The following is a 23,392-nucleotide window of genomic DNA, read 5'->3' as shown; positions in this document are numbered from 1 at the left end:
TGCCTTCTCAGAATCCTCTACTCTTACCTTCAGTACCAGTGTAGTATTGTTTCTAATATTCACAATCACCTCAAAAAAAAAAAATACTTGCAAATCAATCTAAGAAGAGGTGGAAGACCTCTACAATAAAAACTACATAACACTAAAGAAAAAAATTGAAGAAGACCTTTGAAGATTGAAAGATCTCCCATGCTCCTGGACAGTCAGAATTAATATTGTCAAAATGGCCATGTACCAAAAATGTTATAAATTTTAATATAATTTCTATTAAAATTCCCATGACAGTCTTCATAACACTAGAAAAAGCAATCATGATATTCATTTGAAAGAAAAAAGACCCAGAATAACCAAAGCAATCCTTAGCAAGAAAAGCAAAGCAGGCAGCATCACAATACCAGACCTCAAAGTACACAACAGAGGTGTAGTAATAAAATCAGCATGGTATTGGCATCAAAACAGAAATGTAAATGGTATAGAATAGAAGAGACAAAAACCCACATAAATACAGCTATCTCATAATAGACAAAGGTACAAACAACACTCACTGGAGAAAATATAGCCTATTAACAAACGGTGCTGGAAAATTGGAAAGTCACATGAAACAAAATGAAATTATCTCACACCCTTATCTCACACCATGCATGGAACTAAACTCAATGTGGATCACAGTCTTAGGATCTAGAAAAGAGACCCTGTAACTACTGGAAGAAAAAATCAGATGCAAATCTTCACCATGACAGCCTGGATCTGACTTCCTTAACAAGACTCCTAAAGTACAAGAAACTAAATCAAGAATCAATATGTGGGATGGACTCAAACTAAAGTGATTCTTCTCAGCAAAAGAAACAATCAATAAATGTGAGGAGAGAGCCTACAGATTGGAAGAAAATCTACTACATGCACCTTAGATAAAGCATTAATCTCTAGGATATACCAAGAATGTTTAAAAACTTAACACCAAAAAACCAAATAACCCAATCAATAAATGGGCTAAGGAATTGAATAAATACTTCACAGAAGATATAGTCAATCAACAGATAGGTGAAAGAATGTTGAAAATCTCTAGCAGTTAGATAAATGAAAATCAAAACTGCTTTAAGATTTATTTCACTTAAGTTAGAATGGCACTTATTAACAATAAGTGCCAAGGATATGAGGAAAAAGATACATTCATACATTGCAGTTGAGAATGCAAAATTGTGCTACCACTGTGGAGAGCAGTATAGAGATTCCTCAAAACTTGGAATGGGACCATCATTTGACTCAGCTATCCCACTTCTCAGTTTATACCCAGAGGACTGGAAAATCAACATACTACAGTGAAATAGTCACCTCAATATTTATAGCAGCTCAGTTCACCATAGCGAAAGTATGGAACCAAACGAGATACCCTTCAACAAATGCATAAATAATGAAAATGCGGTATATATGTATATGTATATATACACATACACATACATACATACATACAATGAAATATTACTTGGCTTTAAAGAAAAATGAAATTCTGGCATTTGCTGGTAAAGGGATGGAGTTAGAGAATATCATGCTAACAAAATAAGCCAAACTCAAACAAACCAAAGGCCAAAAGTTTTCTCTAATACGTGGATGCTAATTCAAAATATGGGGGGTGATAGGGAAGAATTGAGTTTCTGTATATTATGTAGAGGGTATTGAAGGGAGGGGGAGGGGAAGGGGTATGGAGTTAGGAAGGATAGTAGACTGAAACAGACATTATTATCTCATGTACATATGTGACTACATGGCTGATGTGATCCTACAATATGTATAATCAGAAAGATGAGAAATTACACTCCATTTTTGTAGGAGCTATCAAAATGTATAAATGCATTCTACTGTAGTATACAAGTAATTAGAACAAATTAAAAAATTAGAAACAATTATTTATTATGATATTTCCTCTTCTTTTAAATGCATTATGAAGGATTTCATTTGATACTTTAAAATAGTAACATTTTTCCACTGCCAAGTACTATTTTTTATTTCAACATATTCCATTTTTCTTTTCTCCCCAGAAATAATGTTATAAATGAGGCTTGAATATTTAAGTTTAAAGCTCCAGAAATGTCAATGGATATGTGGTTTCTACATATGGTCTTTGAAAACACATGGGGAATTAGTAACCATGATTTACAGTAGTGATTCCATACCTGGTCACATCAGAATGACCAAAAGAACTTGTTGTATATATTAGTCTTGTTCTTCATTGCTGGGGATATAACTTTACAGACAAATTTTATTGAATACGTAGCCAGTGAATTACAGTATTCTGTAAAATATAATACTCGAAAATGTAATAGTATCATCACAAGGGCAGCTTTTCTAAAGCTAACATTGTAACGATTGTAAACAAATGGATTTCCATACCATTTTAAAATTTAGAGAAGTCTTCCAAGGAATAATATATATTATCCAGATTTCTTTAAAACTTTATTATGAAGTTTACCTTATAGGCATTTCCCCTTCTTAAATACATTGTGAAGAATATCATTTGAGAAGATTTTAAAATCAATAAATTTGAATATATTTGTTCATTTTGTTTACATTTTTTCATTATTGTTTCTGTGAAGGAGTATGCCAAGCTCTACAAATTGACATGCAAATAAAATTTTTTTTATATTATTTGTATACTGTCAGGATTGCCAGTATGAAGTTTCTTTGTGGAATTTAATAGACTTAAAGAATATGCAGAATTCTGAATGGGTCACTTATTAAAACTACTGAATTAAAAAAAATAAACTAGCAGACATATATTCCAGGAATTTGACATTATTATTAAATCAAAGACTTGGTTTTCATGCTGTTATGAAAACGTACTTCCCATTTGTTCAAAGACATTTCTTTTTTTTCTTTTTTTTTTTTTTTTTTTGTGCTGGGGATTGAACCCAGGTCCTTGTGCATGTGAGGCAAGCACTATAACAACTGAGCTATTTCCCCAGCCCCAAAGTAATTTTTAAAGCAAAATATTTGTCCTTTAGTCTAACAGCATGAAAAGTTGAATTGATTGATGACAATCTCTTGGTAACGTAACTTCAACAATTTAGCTATTGATTTATTTTAAGATGCTTTCTTGTATGTGTAGAAAGTTTTACAATAATTTCTGTTCTAAGAATATATATGCTTACTTCATTCACTTTTTTCCTACTTTAGTAGATTTGTAGAATTAAAAAAAAAGGTCAGTTTTTAAAAGTTGCCATTCCACAGCAACTTTGAGATATTTTGAACAGAAACAATGAATTTTTGATCATGTCTGAAATTTTTATCAATTTCTGCCCAGATATTTTTCTCTTAGATCTGAGCTACCTGAAATTTACTTCAATGTGTCAAGTTTCTCACAGTTATGTTTATGGAGAAACTGGTCTTTCTCAAAAAAGAAAAATTTACATAGATACAAAATGTTACATGTAATGTATTATTTACCTCTATTATTTATAAACATTCTAAGGAGTGAAGGGTGGGGAGGTAGTACAGGGTTAGGAAGGATAATAGAATGAATCAGACATTATGACCCTATTTGTATACATGATTACATATCCAGTGTAATTCTACATCATATACAACCAGAAGAATGAGAAATTATACTCCATTTATGTATGATATGTCAAAATGCATTCTACTGTCATGTATACTAATTAGAACAAATAAAAATATTAAAACTAAACATGTAAGGTCCAAAAAAATGTTGAATTATATTATGTCAGTATAATTTTTTTCACCAAGATTATTTTGAACCTTGGTGTCATGGAAACATACTCAGAAAAAGCATAAAAAGTACAATACAAAATAACATGTGAAATATAATGTGATTTGTGTACATTACTAACAAAAATACTGGAATTAAATGTGTATTATAAGAAAACACTACTGTAGAATATTTTTCAGTTAGTTTCAGTTATTAATACCAGTTATTATCTTTCAGTGGTAAAAATGTTGATGCTTGAATTTTTTTCAGATATTCTACAATGAGTACATAGTACCTAAATATAATGCTTTTATTATAGATTTTAAGTTTTATCTTAATGCTTGACTTCAAATTTTAAATATGGAGTATTATATTAGTCTGCTACATTGTGTTATAACAAATAATTTTTAAATCTCTGTCACTTCTAACACTGAAGTTTATTTCTTGGTTATTATTGAACAACTGTGGTAACTCTCCACATTATTAGTTGTGAATAGGCTTAAAGGAGCAGTCCCAGTCTCTGATAAGGTCTTTCTATGGCAAAGGAAAAAAAGAAATACACTAGTCAAACAGCAGAACCAGTAGGCCAGTTGGTGACTTTTTAAGCTTGTGTTCAAAGGACACACTGACTTCCAATCATATTTTATTTGACAAAGCAAGTCACATGACCAGGCCTCAGGCTACCGGGGCCTAAGCTATAATCCTCTGACAAGGATGGACCTGGTTATAGTTAACTTAGTTAAAACACACACACACACACACACACAAACACAGAGACACAACTAATTTGATTAACTAAGCCATACATGTGTTGTATTTGCTTATTTTTAATAAATAGGTTCAAAATTATTAGGGCTGTCATACAAAGTTTTGTAGGCTATATAATGTGTGGTTTTGATGTATATGATAAAAATGGTACTCTGAAGAATATGTTTTGTATAATTTGGCTGTCTGTACTCAGTGTCTCAGAAAATAATGTCAAAAGAAATGTATATATTTTTATATTGATTAAAACTGTGATTTTGCTAATAATATTTGCTCATTTAATCTGAGTTCCTTACTGAGTACCTTCCTGTTTTTAGAATAAGAGCTGATAAATTAATATTCCACATGTATATCTGTAAATCATCTACTAGAATTTCACAACTGATATCATTTGATATTTCCAGTGGCAACTCTGAATGGATATTTTCCTTGAGTTCATGAAATATATTTCATGTTAATGAATTATTTGTTGAGTAGTTATTTTTAATTAGTAATAAACAAAATTTGCATATTGAAAGAGCACTAATATCTAAATTTTAAGTATATATAAATATCACATGGAAACAAAAATACAAGTAATTAGTGCTATGGCTTGGGTAGCAATAATGTCTTATATTCTTTAAGTTCTGTCCTTTCTATAGTAAAGATCAGAAAGGAAATGGAATAAAAAATTACATGTATTTTGAAATGGTTTTATAAATACTTTCTTTTCCTAAGTAGTATTTTTTTTATTTTCAATTTGCTTATCATAAGTAACTGTAAGGTCTTTTTCTTTGTCAGTGACATATATATATATATATATATATATATATATATATGGATATATATATAGATGTATATATAGATATTTTATGTTCATAAAGTTTATATTTTATAAACAATATTTCAAACCTAATTTTTTCAAGCTAACAGATAAGACTTTTCTTAATTGAAAATGTTATATATTTTCTTGTAAGTGGTCTTAAGGAAAAATTCCCTATTAATTTTACTTAAGGCTGACCTTGCTTACTTTGGATAACCTATCTTCCTAGAAATGGTGGAAAAGAAACTTTATATGCTCTATAATGAAATAATTCTACACCTAAGAATTTTTGTTTTGATTTAAAAGTGTCATTTGGTTCTTTAGTAATAGATTTTGTGTACATTTTTATTTTAGTAGATACTATTAAAACCTTCTCCAGAAAAGTTAGCTCAGGATGTTGTCAACTCTTAATGTTAATGATCTACTTAATTCTTAACATTTTGCTAGAATATAGCATTTTATATTCCCATATTTATTATTATTTTAATTTTTGTTTCTTTTTCTCTGAATTAGCTGTTCACATCATTTGTTTACTTAATTATTGCATTGTGTTTCTTGGTACTTTTCACTGTAAATTAGTTTGTGTGACTGAAACTAATATAGTCAATAGGTCTTCTTTTATCAAAAAATTGTAGTTACCTTACATATTGTGCTTGACCTTTTCATCTTGAAATCATCCCCTGTATTGTAATTCATAGCAAATTTTAACTCCTTATTTTCTTCTACTGCTGAAGCCACTTTTCCTTTAATATCTTTTTTGTTCTCCATTGATCAATTCCCCTCTCTTCACAGCATGCCTTTTTTCTCTGTGATCTTTGCTACCATAATTTTGATTTCTAATGTTGACCAAATCACAGACATTTGTAATTACTCTTGAGATTTCTGATTTGTTAATATGTTCACAAGAAAGGCTGAATTCCAGATAATGGTTAGTGAAAATAAAAATGTAATTTTTTTTCCCATGGAACTCACTGAACCTCTGAATTGTATGTAAACTGAAGAGTCTGTAGACCTCAGAGTAAATATCCTTGTAAGACCTGCATTATCTACTGCTTAATAGTGGTTACCACCTGCCTCTCATCCTAATTGCAGTCATTACCATAATTAAGTCTACTTGAATGCCAGCTGTTTGGAAGAGAAAATTCTTTGTATTGCCTCCAACAGTCCTTCTGAAAGTCCTTTTGACACTATTGTAGAGATATGGAAACATTTGGCTCAAGGTTAGACTTGTGCAGGATCATAAAACTAGTAAGTGTGGAAGTTGATTCTAAACTCAGCATGAGTCTTGATGCAACAGTCTTTGCTCTTAATTATTATGCCATGGTGTTTTCTCTCCATCCCCTATTCTCCTCGCCACCCATACTCAAATTCAGTTCTCTGCTTGGCACCAACTTTAATGGAAAGCAAATCACTGAGAATCATTCCAAATTCTTCCTATTATTTTCATGCAATCTATCATTAGATTTTTCAACTTATCCCAGAAGTTTCTTAAACTACCACTCAACCTCCTCCTTCCAATGAGACTGACAGATCCTTAGTTTAAGCTTCACCATCTCTTCAATGCCTCTTTCTATTAGTCTCCCAGTGATTCTCTCTACTTTTGTTTTTGTGTTCCTCTAAGCCACATCACTCTCCTAATAAACTTTCTTCTACAAAAGCCTGACTTTTATACTTTCTTGTTTAAAATCCTTTAATAACTCAGTTATAAATCTCACTTATTAACTAGTATTAACATTAGTTGTTGGTGAAGATTGGAAGAAATAATATATGTAAAAATATCTAGTGGTCTCTTCATATAGTAGATATTCAAATATTGGTACTTTTATCATTCTTGTTCATGTATCCCTTTAGGTAACATTGTTATAGTTGTGTGTCCACATTCATCTTGGAATATGAGATTCTTAAGATTCAAAACTTATATTTCCCCTTTTTTAATTGGTATAATTCAAGAACTAATTCAGTTCCTAATACATATTACCTAATCTATAAACATTTTAAAGGATCTATTAATTTTATAACTTATTTTGTATCTAGAGAAGTAGAAGGAAGTAAATTGATCTTAAGTAATGATCTCTGATTTCTATTTATTTGTTTCCTTTCTTTAGTCGTGATGAGTCCCTCAACTTTCTTCTGAAATTAAGCAAACAGTGTGGTCATTTAGTAACTGCTGTACAGAACACCATTACTGTATTACCTGTAAATTCTCATAAGGTATTCTAACAAAATTATTAAGAGAAAAAGTCTGAATGCTGAAGAACACTACAAATAAGTTCATGATAATTCAGTAAAAAGTACTGATATGGTAAAATATCAGTTGTTCAATGTAATATCAAATTACGTAAATTAATATTTTTCCTTTGCATACTAATTAGTTGAGAAATACTGGGTTATCACTCACAAGCAAAGGAAAATGAATAAGACAAAAATTAAACTGATCCCTGTTATTAACTTCCCTTTTGTTCTTAAAGGGGATTTAATTGTTTAAAATATAAAGTGACAGGAGACCCAAATGAAAGTTGAAACAAAACAGTGTGTTGAGTGTTATTAAGAACTATTACCAATATAAAGTTGTTTTAGTGAAGGAAGTTTTAGTGAGAAAATACGTGACCTGAAAAACAAACTTATTTTTTAGTTACAGTTGTGTAGATGCTTATTGAAAAAAAATTATAAATGAATTTGTTTTTCTATGATCTTCAAAAATTATAGCTCCATTTATCTCTAATTTATCTAGAAGAATTTATTGTCACTTAATGCGATATTTTTCAGGGGGATCCAAGGAAAATTTGGAAGGATTTTTGTATAGAAATTTCCTACAAAGCATCAGTTTTTTAAAAATATCTTCTCAGATGTAGATGGACACAATACCATTATTTTATTGATTTATTTTTATGTGGTGCTGAGGATCAAAACCAGGTCCTCATGTGTGCCAAGTAAGCACTCTGCCTCTGAGCCACAACCCCTCCAATAGCATCAGCTTTAAATGTAGGGAATTCCCTAAGACATACTTTCCTCAAGGTTGGTTATTAAATTGGTTTCTCCAGTTCAATGTTACAAAGATGGGGTGGATAAGTGGGGAAAGCATGTGGAGTCCTTGAGATAAAATTGGGGAGAGAACCAGAATTTTCTGAAATGAAAGAAATTAAGAAGCATTGCTTTGGAGACTTATTGACTTTAAAACATAGATAATGCAATCAGGTATCATACGTTTTATTTTGATAATTTGTATTTCTAAAGAGAATTATCATTTTTTTTCTTTTTTTGGTACTGGAGATTGAACTCAGGGGTACTGGAGCACTAAACAACCTCCCCAGCCCTATTTTGTATTTTATTTAGAGACAGGGCCTCACTGAGTTGCTAGAGCCTCACCATTGCTGAGGCTGGCTTTGAACTCTCGATCCACTTGCCTCAGCCTCCAAGCTGCTGGAATTATAGGTGTGCACCACTGCACCTGGCAAGATAATTTTTATCTTTATTTAGCAACATAGACCTTCTTTTTCATCTTGTGTATTTAGAATTTATAGATTTCGTATAAGGACTAGTCTTGAGAACACATTTATTAGTTTATAATAATAACAGGTTCAGTTCTTTGTGAAGGTAAACCTTAATTTTTGAGTAAACTTTTGAAATTTTTTCTTTTGATTAGTTTTCAAGTAGTAATTATCAGAATGGGATTCAACTTACGAATTGTTATGGCTTCCAGGTTTGGAATATATTATTATGCTTGTTAAATTTATAATGTTTCAAAGTTTATCAATAATAACTGAAGAAGAATTAAAGAAAAAAAGAAACATGAGTTATCACAGAAAAATCTGTGAAGGTAACAGAAAGGGTGGGGGAGGTCAAGGCTAGACTTTAACACCACATCACTCTCTTTCAAACCAGCACAGTGATAGCTCCTATCAGAAAGGGTCATTCTAAGTAATTGGTTAAAAAAAGGAATAACTGTCTAAGGATTCAGTACATGGAGCATCAATGTCAAAAAGAAATCTTACTGAGTGAAGCCTTTTAGAAGTTACACCAAGATGACAGTCTTAATGAGATTGGCATTGCAGTTTGTTTTCCTGCTATAAGTTTAAAATTAATTTTGCAGGCTTTTAAGATAATATTTACATTGTAGTATTTAGAAGTTATTACTTCTGGTGATTTGAAAGTATTTATATCACCACTCCCACACAGGATGTTTCTAATAAATATTACTATATAAATCCACCTGATTCTTTTTGTTTCCAGGATCTTATGGTTTCTGCTTATTCTCTTCTTGCTGACCCATAGAGCAGGCATTTCTCCTTTCCTTTCACTCTCTTTCTGCCCTCATTTCTCTCTGCCTCCATCCCTGTCTCCCTATTTCCCCACCCCCACACTGAATGTGGCTTCTTTCAAACATTATTTGTTAAAGGACCACTTCAGTTTTTGTTGACATACGTTTTTGCAATTATATTTAAATAAAATATTTCATTTCTATCATAAGTATCTTTTCTTCCAGTTTTTGTTCAGTTTCATCTATTGTAGATTTGTTACAATAATGATTCACTCTTTTTTAAGACATTAGTTGATATTTAATATGAAAAGAAATAAGTATCAGTTGTTATTCCTTATAGGTAAAATACAAAATTTAAGTTATAATTAAAGAAACTTGATCTCAAGACATAAAAATACCAGTTTAAAATTTGATAATCTATTTAAATTTGATAATGTACATAATAAATAATGTATTTATTTTTAATGTAAAACTAATAATTTACATTAATGGGATGATGGTGGAAAACTGTATTTGAAGATGTGTTCACTTTAAATCTCCATTAGAATCTTGAGTTGCCTCCCTCTATATCAAGTGAATAAATATGGATGTATTTTTCAGATCTTACATGATGTCTTATTTTCAGTTTTTTGTATATTAACTCTAAATATTAGCTGCAAAATGAACGGGCAAATGACCCAACTCATATACCATTAATGGAAGAAGTATCTACATGGAAGAGTAGAATTTTGAAGAGAAAATCTTTTACAATATGTGGATTTGGGCTGATTCTTTTCATTTGCAAGCTAACATTTTAGAGAAAACAACCCTGATCCTTTTGAAAATTATGTATGTACATCTTATTCAAATTATCCTGATATTGCTTTAAATAGCCATCTGTGGTACAATATCACTTCATTCTTTGCCTATACACTCCATAGAATTAGGATAATATAAAGAAGAGAATTTTTCTTTAGAAAGTGATTTGTTGATTTGAGTTATAAATATAATTTATTATATTCTGTTAATTTTGATCAAGTAGTAAATTATACCTAATCATTTAGTTTGAACACACAAGTAAATTAAAATCAAAATATAAGTTTTATCTAATATTCTTTTAAAGTGTGTTCAATTGTCATGGATAATCTTAGAGATTTTGTAAAGAGTTCGTAAGTCAATAGCTTTACTTTAGTCCTTATTTACCACTTATATTAATACAAAATAAGGACTTTCTTGCTTCATTTTTTAAGTTATATTTTTAGGATATTATTGATTTTGAAAGCATTTCAGAAAATGCAAAGGACAAAGGTAGGATGTAAAAGTTTTTAATTGTGGATTAAGTACATAGAAAAAATATTCCAAATGTAAAGTAAAAAAGCAGAAAATCAGAATAGTGTGAAAAGCACAAAGTACATTAGTATTTTCCATGTAAACTATTTCTGAAATATGATCACACATAAATATAACATCCTGAGGGATATTCTGAAAGTGGAATTTGACATGTATTTTTTCACATCTAAAATAAGATTTATTTTATCATAATCAAAATATTGATATTCAGATTTAAAAAATGAAATGAATAAAAGAACAGTCTCAATTTAGCAGGCAAAAGGGAATTTAAATCTTGCATGCTTAAAGCAGATGCAGTTATCTAAAATTGCTTGAGAAGTAAACATCAAGCAAAGTGAAAGAATTCTTGAAAAAATTCATGATGTGTTCTTTTTTAATTATTTTGTTTATTTATTTGTTGTGTGTGTGTGTGTGTGCTGGGGATTGAACTCAGGGCCTTGACTTGTGAGGCAAGTACTCTACCAACTAAGCTATATCCCCAGCCCCTCTGTAACTTAGGAAATGTGGAATGTGTACTGCTCAAAAGTAAACTGAACATACTGTAAAAAACTATCAGGGGTTTTCTTGGGAAATGGACAGATGGACAGGTCAATGTCTGAATGTCTGTGATAAACCCTTCATAAACATTTTATTTACATCATAGGGTAACGTCATGAGGAATAAATTCTATTTTACAGAAATTGAGTCTTAGAGACACTGTTGGAGTAAATTGTTGAAAATCATATCACTAAAAATACCAGCTGGGAGTTTGTTCAATTTACTGTTTAAATTCAAATCCCATGCTCTTTCCAGCATTCATTCATTCATTCTTTCAATACTTACTGACCACTTTCCATGGGCCTCTCATTTTAGGAAATCAGTGATCCATGCCCTTAATGTATAACTTACATTTCAATAGAAATAAACTACAAAGCATAAGATACCATAAATACTTTTTATAAGAATTATACAAGGTGAAATAGGAAAGTGCAGGATGAAGGTAGTATGGTAGAGAGTAGTGAAGAATGACCTCACAAACTTCAGGTCTTTTGTGAGAAGCAAAAGATTATAGAGCAAGGGCTGGGGTTGTAGCTCAGTGGTGGAATGCTTGCCTGACGTGTGAGACATTGGGTTTGATTCTCAACACAATGTATAACTAAGTCAGTAAATAAATAAAATGAGATAAAGGAACATTGACAAATAAAAAGATTACAGAGCAAACCATGCCGACATCTGGATAAATGCATTCAGGAACACAAACAGGCAAAAATATCACTGCTTTGCTGAAATGCTCCAGAAATTGCAAGGAACACCAAAGGGCTACAATCAGTGAGTGACTAAAGCAACTACTAACTCAGAAACAAGAGGAGCCTCTTCGCTTTAAATTAAGTGAACTTAAAAACCATTGGCACATTTTGAGAACAGATCTGATGTATATTTTAAAAGCATCTCTCAGACTGCTACTTTAAAACAGGCTAGGTTAGTGTGGAAGCTGTAGGACTGTCTAGGAGGCTACTACAGTGCGTTAGCAATGCAAACAGTGGAATCAGCTGTGTCCAACACAGGCTTTTAAAGAATTGATAGAATTTACTTACAAGTAAAAACAAATAGCCTAAGATAACTTTTTTGGCTTAAATAACCAGAAGGATAAAATTGCCATGTACTGAGATAAGGACGTTTCTGAGACAAAAGCTGAGCAATTACAAGGGTGGAGATGGACAAGATCTGAATAAATAGTAGATATATTAGAAATTCAGGAGAGAGAGCAGAATATAAAAATTAGAAATTTATAACTTCAAAAATATATGTGAATTAGGTACCAAGGGAGTGATGTAGGGTGAGAACTGAACTCGAGGGCACTGACATTCATAGGATGGAAGACAAGGAGAACTGGGGAAAACTGAAGAGTGGCCAAATGATGTTAGACAAAGGCCAACAATCTCAAATTTATGGGCATAATTCAGCCCAACGGGTGGTTGGCAGCATTAATCACAGAGAAAAGTAAATTAAAACTCAAGGAGATAAGGTAGTATGGTCATAGAATAAAACTCACACATTGATAGTTAAACTGTAAATTATTGAAAGCTACCTTGGAAAACTGGTGGTATCCACTAAGTTTTATACATTTTCCTGATGACCCAGCAGTACTACTCTTAAATATATGCCCTAGAAAAATGAGTTGCACACACTCACAAAAAAACATGAAGAAGAGTGTTCATAGCAAGCATATTGTAACCCAAAATTTCTAATCACCAAAACATACTTCAGCAATAGACTGATTAATAACAACATATGTGCAATGGAATATTGCATAGTAATAAAACAAAGCAAACTGTCTACATATAAAAACTGGTGAATCTTATTATATATTTTGAAAACCAAAGAAAGTTTTATACTATATGAATACTCCATCTATATAGGGTCAAAATATGTCAATCTTATTCATGGAGGTAGATGTCACAATAGAGATATGTTTAAGGTAGATATTAACTAGGATAGAAAGCAAGAAGGCCAGAAATATCCTATATGTCAGTTTTGCTAGGAGTTACTTTGGTATTTGCATAAGAATTGAGCAATACATTCAATATCTAAAATTCTAAGACAAAGGGTAATTTTAACAACTGGGTGTGTTAACAAAATTAGCTAGGTAAATCTGTAGAATAGAAAAAGAGGAATACAGAGGAGGGAGGAGAAAAGGGGTCACTAGGGACTTAAGTGGAATAAATAAATTTCCTGCATGTATGACCATGTTAAAATAATCCAACTATTAGGTGCAACTATAATGCACAAATAAAAGCAAAAAATAAAGTAGGATATAAAAAAATAAAGCTTAAAATACCTGCACAACAACCTAAATTTGAAAACAAGTTTTGAAATGTAGGTCTTAGTTTTCTTTTTTATCATTTTATTATAGATGCAATATTGGGGTTCATTTCTACACAATCACATAAGCACATAATATAATTTGCTCCAAGTTACTTCCCCTTTCCTACCCCTTCCACTTCCTTTCCATAATCTTTACTTATCTTTCCCCTATTATTATTTTTTTAATTATTGTAATATGGATGTATATAAATTTGAAATTTACTATGGTATAGTCATACATGTGTATGGAATAGTTTGATCATTCTCTAAAATATATATATTATTGAAAAGAAAACACAAAATATGTTTTAAAGAGGAATGTAAAATAATTTAAGATCTATTAGCAAGGATAAACTCCCTAGGTATTTTACTTAGGACACTAAATATACAATTAGAAGAGAATTGATATGAGCAAACTCATAACATTTTTGATACACAGCAAATGCAAGTTATAAAATATGATTAAAGAATGCATTATAAGAACTTACAAATTTTAATATTAAAAATAGTGAATTATATAAAACTGGTCATATATATGTGTTTGATTCTCTTTAGATATACATGACAGTAGAGTGTATTTTGATATATTGTACATACATGGAGTGTAACTTATTCTATTTAGGATTCTATTCTTGTGTTTGTATATGTTGCTATATTGATTCCTGTGACCCTGCTGAGTTTATTCTTTTAAATAGAGTTTTAGCAGTTGTCTTAGAATTTTCCATATGCAAGCTCATATTCTCTACAAGTAGATTTAAAATTTTACTTCTTCTTTTCTAAACTTTATGGCTCTCATTCTATTTTCTTATCCAATTGTCCTGGCCTAGAACCTCCAGTGCAATACTACATAGAAGTAGCAAGAGCAGACATTCTTATTTTTTACCTGATCTTACAGGGAAAGCATTCAGTCTTTCACCATCAAGTATGATACTAGCTGTGGATTTTTCATAAATGTGTTTAATAAGATTGAGGAAGTTCCCTCTCTTTCTAGTCTTTTGAGTCTTTTTAACAGGAATGAGTGTTTAATTTTGCCATATGCTGTTCTATATCTGTTCACACCATGTAATTTTGTCCTGTTTTCTCTTGATATGGTGTGTTACTGGTCTTGGATTCCTGGAATAACCTTCACTTGTCATGTGTTTAATCCATCTGGATATTAGTTCTGGATATGATTTCTGGATATCCATCTAGATAATTCTTATGGATATGATTTGCTAGTACTGTCAAGCACCTCATACCAGCATCCCAGTCAATAACTGACTGCATGAATGAGAATGCTCCCATAAGACTATACTGCCTCGTAATTCCTTGAGAGTCATAGTTTGTGTAAATATACTCTATCTTTGTATAGTGACAAAATTGCCCAACAGCGCATCTCTTGAAAATTATCCCTGTTATTAAGCAATGCATAATTATTTTGTTCACGATTTTTCCATTGATATTCATAAAAATATTGGTCTGTAGTTTTTATGATATCTTTATCTAGTGTTGATACCTGAGAAATACTTCATAGAATACATTGAGACATGTACCTTCCAGTTTTGTGGGAAAGTAAGAAGGATGGAAATTAGTCCCTGTTTATATATTTGGAAGATTTTGCTAGTTAGACATCTGGGTTTGGGCTTTCTTTGTGATGCTTATGGTTACTGATCATTGTCTTTACTTTCTATGTCTTTTCAATGCTTGAGTTCTTCTTAAATCTGTTTCAGTAATTTGTGTCTTTGTAGGACTTTTTCTATTTCAACTATGAAGGACTAAAGAAGGAAACATTTTAGAAAGACCCTGAAGCTCTCCAAGGAGCAAGGAGAGGTACTGATGGATAGCAAGAGTAGTTTGATTCCTTTCTAAGCTCATTCTGAGCACTTTAGCCTTGACATTGCTGACATAGGATCAAAGATTCATTTACCAGACTGACCATTTTTCAATAAAATGACCATCTGTGCTTCACGGTTTTGTAAATATTATGTATTGCTCAGGTATTTTGTAACATTTTCTCTCAGCTGCCAATTATATATATTTTCTGGAAGTCACAACTGTAAAAATTTTATAATCATATAAAATAATGAAAATAAAAGGAAAAGACATTCTCCTTGTTTGATCACATCAAAATACACCTTTAGCAGCATAGGTTTATATAAAAAGTACCTTTGTAAACATTTCACAACTAATATAGAAATTCTGAGTAGGGATGATGATGTAATATTTTGTTCAAGTCTCTTTTCAAAAAGTACTTTATGGAGTACTCACTTAACTACCATAAAAAAGTGCCAGCTCAAAAGAGAAGGAAATGCAACTCTTTCTCTTTACTACATATTTCATTATATCCTGGTGATTTATGTTGTTTGCAGAAGAAAGCTAGTTAGAGAAATAGGTGTTTGTGTGAGATGGGAAGGAGTGGGGAGAAAGAGGAACTCAATGCAATTCTTTAATCATTACTCTGCTGATTGCTTCGTGGCCCACATGTGCTTCTTGTTTTACTAGTAGTAAAAAGGATATGAGGTATACAAAGTATATGATCTGTAGTATAAGTTATATAAACTTATAGTAAGAGGTAAGACTGAAGATATACATTGAGGACAGTCCAAGAAAGAAAGAAAAGATGGGATTGGATTTTATGTGGTAAATGAAGAAGATATTCATGATGAACACAATTAGAGATTCACTTTATGGGGATTAATTTGCCATAATTGTACATGGTGAATTAGAGAGACGAAATGCTAGAAATAGAAAATAGAATCAAAGAGCTATTTGAAAAATAACTTACACAACATATATTTGTTAGGGAAATAGTAATCTTTAAGAGACAAATCCCTCTCTTAACTTGTACTGCCATAAAAATTATCATAGACTAGGTGGTTTAAACAACAGAAATTTATTTTCACACTCTTCTTGATATTGGAAGTTCAAGATCAAGGTACCTGGATGATGTGATATCTCATGAGGGGGTCTCTTCCTGGATTATAGATGGCTGCCTTCTCTGTGCTATCATATGGCAAAGAGAGAGAGCACATGAGCAAACACATGAGCACTTGCAAGAGCGCATGTGCATGTAAAGGAGTGCTCTCTGGTGTCCCCTCTTAAAAGGAGAGTAATTCCATCATTAAAACTTGATCTTCTTGATTTCATCTTATGCACATTACTTTTCAAATGCTTCATCTTAAATTTCATCACATTGTAGTTAGGGTTTCAATATATTACATTTACAGGAACATAGACATTAAATCCATAGCAATCCCAGATCTCCATGGTTTAACCTAAAAAAAAAAAATGTACTGAAGGCCAAACAGAAGTTCCTTATTAGCAGGAACTTTTGGTTTTATCATTCTACCTTTGAGAGAACCGTAGAGCACTCTGTGTTCATTTGGTAACTGGGTAAAAAGAAAGGAAGATCATACATGTGAGGTTTTATAGGCTATATCTGAAAGTAATTCATTCACAATAATTCATTCACAAATCCAAGCTAATTCCAAGAGAGACTGGATTATTTATTTTGGTCATAGTAGTCAAGATAAGCTAGGTTATGTTATGGCAAAAAGCAACACCAAAATGTTCATTGGTTTCACAAACTAAAGTTCATTCTTACTTCCAGAACGTTTCTAAACCAGGTCATCAGGGAAGCTCTACTTATCATATAACCACTGTTCCACAGTTGAATGGCAATCTTATTTCCAAAACCACTTTCTGGGTTGATTCATTTTCATCTCAAGTGAAGTGATCACCTCCTAATTTATGTGTAGCTATTGAATTAACTTCAAAGTTGAGTCCAGTTTCTGGGTCATGCATAATGATTTATACAAGTACAGAGAGTGATATAATTTCTAATTAGATAGCTAGGTATGTTGCTTACTGGTAGATCACTTGCCTAGCATGGTAGAGGTCTTGGGTTTGATCCCCAGTACTGTAAAACAAACAAACAAACAAAATTTAAATTAGGTCTCAGTTCAGCTTCTTTTGTTCCAAAGACTTAAAAATTACAGGACAATCTGTCTATATTCCACATACTCAATACACATAATGGTAGAATAGGGACAAGAACACCCAAATAAATGCTACCATTCAGAAAGAGGAAGAATGAAAACACATAGTCATCTCTGTGTCTCATAAAACCTTTCCATGTTATAAAATTTCCCCTTCTTAGGGATAGAGATCATTCTCTGGTTATATCAATTATAGTAATTAGTTCTATGCAAACACTGCAGCAGTGGAAGGAAAATTGAATCCTAAAGCATCGATCCAATAATGAACATCTGCCACTCCCCTTTATCTCATTAGCCAATGGAAGTCAAATGACTGTGCCTAAAGTCAAAATGAGAAGAGCAACAAACCATATGTCTGTAAGAAAATAATGTGAGATATTTAGTGAATACCACAAATGATAACTATTGCTAACACACTAGCCATGTATCCACGATGGAGATAAAATGGTTTGAAAAGTCATGCATCAGACAGTAAAATAAATTGTAGTGGCTTAAGATACTAAAACAAAAAATAAATAAATAAACAAATAAAATCAGTATGAAAATCCTAAAAGTGGATAGTTAGGAGATCCAGCAAATAAATCAGATCCAAATGAAAACAGAATCTATTTTCAAACTATCACCTTAGCAACGAAGGCCTTCTTGGTTCCAGTCAGTGTAGATAAATGGGTGTGTGGGGGTAGACACACATAAGATCAATGACTTTCTGAGAGTGCAATTTTAAACAACATAAAGGTAATGAATGCAAATCGGCTACCCATAGAAATTACTTCCTCTGAACTCAGCAAATTTGAGAATGAACTTTAAGAACTTTTAAGTCTGTCAGTCACTAGTGTATCATCACCAAATAGCATTCATTCATCAATTCATTTAATCACTGGTTCAGTCATTGATGGTAGGAATCATGCTATTGCTGTTGAAAAGTTCAATAAGAAAAAAACTGCAAAATAGCTACTGAATCTTGCAACATACAAACCAGGTCAATAGCAAATTCTGTGCTGTGGGTTGAAGAATGGGTGGAAAATAAGAAAATGAAGACAGTAAGTATAGATAGGGTCCTCAAGGAGTAAATTAATCATATTAGGAAGTAAATAGTTGTAACTCAATTAAATTTGAACCCAATATATCAGAGTAAATGGAAAATTTACAAGTTCAAAATTTCATTACTTATCTCTAGATGAAAATTAATTAACAAAATGTGATAGCATAGAGCATATAAAAGGGAGGCCAAGGTCCAGGGATCCACTGTTATTTGTCCATTAGACTCAGAGGGAGAGTTCTTTCCATCAATGAGAGCTGACAGGTGAAGGGCAAGTAAAATACTTCAGATTTCACTGTTGCCTGTGCAAAACTTCCTCAAGACTATCCATCTCCTTCACTTTGATTTCCTGCCCACTAAACAAGCTTCTTAGCTACAAATCTGTGTCCTAAAGTGACTTGATATCCAGAGAGAAAGGGAGGAAGTAGGGGGAGAGGAAGAAGCAGAAAGAATTATTGATGGAAAGTGGTAGCAGGAGGCCTCAAATTTCAAATCTGAAGAATTACTTTGTAGATAAAAAGCCTTTTCTTTTTGTTTCTGTTTACCAGACTCAGCAAAATTTGTAGTTATTGACAGTAAGATACCCTAGGAGGTCCAGGACATAGTGTGTTGTCCTAAGCTTAAAAAGTGCATAATTTCTGGAAGTTCTGCTTAAGTTTTGTAAAGAGGCAGTAAAATTAAAAGGAGGATACCAATTTCAAAGGACTAGAAGTAGTTGTGATAAGGAATAGGAGCAAATTTGTTAATTCCAATCTAAATTTTGAAAAAAATCCCTTTTTACTCTTTTTTATAAAAAAAATTACAAGGCCATATTTATTTGGTCAGTGGATCATCTAGCTCTAATTTCTTTGGATACTAGTATAAAGAAATATTTTTATAGGACAACATAATTTTCTTAAAGCAAGGATTAAAACCCAAATTTGTTAATTTATCTTATCTATTACAGATCAGTGGAGCATGGTGGTGCATACCTATAATCCCAGCAACTCAGGAGGATAAGGCAGGAGGATCACAAGTTCAGAGCCAGTCCCAGCAATTTAACAAGACCCCAAAAAGGACTGTGATGTAGCTCAGTGGTAAAGTGCAGCTGGGTTCAATACCAGTATAAAACAAAACAAAAGGAAAAACAATCTATTACAGAGCAGTCATCTGGGCATTCATGTCAGTTTTCTTAAATATACTGTGGTACTTCTCTTAGTAATAGTCACTGTAGTTTTTAAACAGCTTCACTGAGATTTTCTGCCCATGTCATGCAATTCACCCATTTGAGTAGGACTCAATGGTGTTTTTTGCATTCATAAATATTGTTATGGACACAACTTAAGAACAGACCAATCACCACTGAGAAGTACAAATTTGAGAGTCTTTATTAAGCCAGCTGGCAGACTGTCTCAAAATGCCCCAAAAAAATGGCTATTGGAAGAACATCCCTGACCATAGTGTTGTAGGGCTTCTTATACCAAAAATCACATAAATCATAAGTGTCTGTTGCTATGATTCAAAATTACAAACTAGCATCATGAGATCATCAGCAGAGGGAGAAGTGGGTCAAAATGACCCTTACCTTGGTACAAACTAAAGAACGGTTACTAATATCCATACAATCACTGTTCACATGGTACATTGCTTAGGAGAAATAGGAATCAAAAGAGATCAATTTTTTTTACATGCATAGGAATTGTCATTTTGTATTGTTAAACATATACATTAAATAACTGATGATGGGTACAGAGGTGGGGTGTTCCCATGGGAGAAACTTATTTCCTATATAACATGGAGTCTCAGAGCAAAATGGAGTCTGTTTAGTCATTTCCCTTTTAGTCTGGCCTAAAACAATCTCATGGACCCAGATCTGTCAGGCCATCACATTATGTTCAGTCATCACCATAGTCAAATTTAAAACATTCTTATTACCTCAAAAAAAAAAATTTCTACCCTGTACCTCTCAGTCATGCTCTCCTTAACTCTGTAGCCCATAGCAACCACTGACTTATTTTCTGAACCTATAGATTTGCCTATTCTGCTCTTTCACATGGATAAAATCCTATTAATATATAAATCTGTTATCAATTCTTTTTATCTGCTATATTTTCAAGGTTGATCTAAACTGTATCATGTGGTAGTACTTTATTTCCCTTTCAGTTCAACCAATATTTCATTGTATGGGTGTACCCTATTTTGCTATGTATTGATCCACTGATGGACATTTGTATTGTTTCCATCCTTTGGCTACATATTTTTGTGTTGGTATACATTTTCACTTCTTTAGTATGTATCTAGAAGTAGAACTTCTTGGTCATAAAGTAACTTTATGTTTAAACTTTGGATGAATTTTCAAATTGTTTACAAAGGTGGCACTACCATTTTACATTCCTACCAGCAGTGAGAGTCCAGTTGGCTCTCTATGTCTGTGTGTTTTGGATGTCTATAGATTCATCCAAGAACTGGTAAAAGGTATTTGGGAAAAAAAAAAATTGTACTGTGATGAATATATACAGACATTTTACCTTGACATCATTCCCTGAACAATACAATAAAACAACTATGTAGAATTTACATTGAAGGAGGTATTCTGAGTAATCTAGAGATGATTTAAAGTACACAAGATGAAGTTCATAAATTATGTGGAAATACTTCATCATTTTGCATTTTTAATTGTAAGGCAGCTAAGCATTCATGGATGTTGGTTATCCCTGGGTGTTCCAGATACTAAAGGATAATTGCTTTCTGATTTCTCTAGTTTTTTGTCCATTTGTATATCTTCCTTGGAGAAATATCTCTTCAGATTATCTCTTCATTTTTAATTGGGTTGTCTTTTTGTTTTAATTTCTGATAACTGTTTGTGTATTTTCAATGTAAGTTGTTATGGATTGGCAGTTAGGTGTCTCCTAAAAGCTCACATGTGAGACAATGCAAGAAGGTTCAGAGGAGAAATGAATGGATTGTGAGAGTCTTTACCCAATCAATGAATTAAACCCTGTTGGGATTAACTGAGTGATAACTGGAGGCAGGTGGGGTGAGGCTGTAGGAAATGATTCTTTGGGGCATGTCTATGGGTTATATATTTTGTATCTGAAGAGTGGAATCACTCTCTGCTTCCTTATCCCATATGAGCTTCTTCCCTCAGTCACACTCTTCCATCATGATATTCTGCCTCATTTTGAGCCCCGAGGAATGGAGCCAACTTTCTATGGACTAAGACCTCTGAAACCGTGAGCTCTCTAATAAACTTTTCCTCCTCTAAATTGTTCTGGTTAGGTCTTTCAATCACAGCAGCAAAAAAGTTTACTAAACTATGAGTTCAGTATCAGAAACACAAATATTTTCTTCCATCATGGGAGGTGTATTTTCACTTTTTGGTGATTTACTTTGAATCACAAAAGATTGTAATCTTGATGAAATCCAATTTGTATTTTTTTTCTTTCATTGTTCATGACTCTGGTGTCATATCTAGTTCTTTGCCAAGTCCAAGGTCATGGGTGTTTACCCCCTTTGGGTATTTACTTTTGCTTGTTGGTTTATTTTTATAGTTTCATCTCTTACATTTAGGTTACAGATTCATTTTGAGTTAATTTTAGTATCTATCTCCAGGGAAGGATATTTTTATTGCTTCTTACTCATCCTGTTTTTTGGTGAGTGATCTCTTACCCTGAATATTATGAGATGAATAAATATGTGTACCAGACATCAGGTGGTAAAATAAAATAGAAATATTAACTTCATTTATAGATCTAAAGGGGAACAGAGAATTCCCTGCAGGGCACATAGGAACAGAACCTAGGAACAGAAAGAACAAGCCGAGGTATGGGAGTCAGGCTTTGTGAACACAGGAGGATGAGGGATTCCTTGGTACACATGAGTATGATTGGCTTCCTTGAATTTCATGGGCTGGCAGAGAGGGAAAATCAATTAGACTGAGGACTGGGTGTGGTGAAGCTGGCCCAGCTGATGGAAGAAATTGCCAGTTTGGGGAGCATTTCCTGCTTAGTGAAAGAACTATATTGCTAAAGTAAGGGTTTTCATGGTTAGGTCTTTGGGGCTTTAGGTTTAAAGTTAGTTGTCATGGCATCACATAAAGTTGATACATAGGGTCTAACTTCATTCTTTTACGTGTGGTCATCTGGTTGCCCCAGCACATTTGTTGCCAAGACCACTGAGTGATCTTGACAGTCTTGTTGAAAATCCATTACCCCAATGATTTTGAGTTTACTTGTACACTCAATTTTATTCCATTGATCTGTATGTCTGTATTTGTTGCACTACTACATGTCTTAATTTACATGTCATTTACACATAATTGTTTTGTAATAATTTGAAGATCAGGATATGTGAGTCCTCCTACTTTGTTTTAAGCTTTTTCAGAATTGTTTTGATTAAGTAACCAATACTTTTCTGAGGTCACATTGTAATCTTATAAATAGCTGTTTATGTAGAAGCTATCACAGTCTAAGGAAGGATTTGCTCCTATCTTACAAATGTTTATAAGAGAAAACATCAGCTTGAAAAAGGAGATATGAGAAGGAAAAATCCTTCTGTAAAGAATAATTAGCCCTGGCTAATGATTTGACATGAAGTGGAAGGTATCCAAATGATGTATCACTTACATCCCTGTAGAGTAAATACATTTGAGAGATTAGTAAGTTTTATCCCCTGAGTATTTCTAGACACAGGTAGG

At 32.4% G+C, this 23,392-nt stretch overlaps 1 pseudogene across 1 annotated transcript in view; it reads left to right on the top strand.

The window, feature by feature from the left end:
* The window catches only part of LOC306652473 (ankyrin repeat, SAM and basic leucine zipper domain-containing protein 1-like), an 80,289-nt pseudogene that overhangs the window by 36,550 nt on the left and 20,347 nt on the right, over positions 1-23,392 (top strand). Inside the window, exon 11 of the transcript in view lies at positions 7,376-7,481. The product of the transcript in view is annotated as an ankyrin repeat, SAM and basic leucine zipper domain-containing protein 1-like (transcript). The remainder of the gene's footprint in view (positions 1-7,375; positions 7,482-23,392) is intronic.

The sequence above is a fragment of the Sciurus vulgaris genome (assembly GCF_902686455.1).
Source record: "Sciurus vulgaris genome assembly, contig: HiC_scaffold_238_arrow_ctg1, whole genome shotgun sequence".
Lineage (NCBI taxonomy): Eukaryota > Metazoa > Chordata > Mammalia > Rodentia > Sciuridae > Sciurus > Sciurus vulgaris.
Note: the sequence above shows the minus strand (reverse complement) of the source record. Positions and strands in the feature narration are given on the sequence as shown.